This window comes from Eimeria mitis, genomic scaffold (genome assembly GCF_000499745.2).
Source record: "Eimeria mitis Houghton genomic scaffold, Emh_scaff392, whole genome shotgun sequence".
Lineage (NCBI taxonomy): Eukaryota > Apicomplexa > Conoidasida > Eucoccidiorida > Eimeriidae > Eimeria > Eimeria mitis.
The window spans coordinates 17,533-17,774 of NW_013572256.1; the positions used below are offsets into that span (position 1 = coordinate 17,533).

At 40.9% G+C, this 242-nt stretch overlaps 1 protein-coding gene across 1 annotated transcript in view; it reads left to right on the forward strand.

The window, feature by feature from the left end:
- Positions 1-242, forward strand: part of EMH_0010670 (uncharacterized protein) — a gene marked incomplete at both ends in the record, with an annotated part of 2,033 nt that overhangs the window by 322 nt on the left and 1,469 nt on the right. The gene's annotated exons all lie outside the window — the stretch shown is intronic.

The window sequence follows — 242 nt, forward strand, 5'->3', positions numbered from 1 at the left end:
GTTGGTGGGCTTTCTTTAGATTCCTGCGAAAGAAGAAATCTAGGGTTTAGGGTTTAGGGTTTAGGTTTTAGGGTTTAGGGTTTAGGGTTTTCAGTTGAGGACAAAGGAGTTTCATGTGTATCTGTAGGGTTTAGGGTTTAGGGTTTAGTGTGTATGTTGGTGTATTGTATTGTTCGTTCCCATTTCTGCTCTAGTCTTCAGGGTTTAGGGTTTAGGGTTTAGGGTTTAGGGTTTAGGGTTTA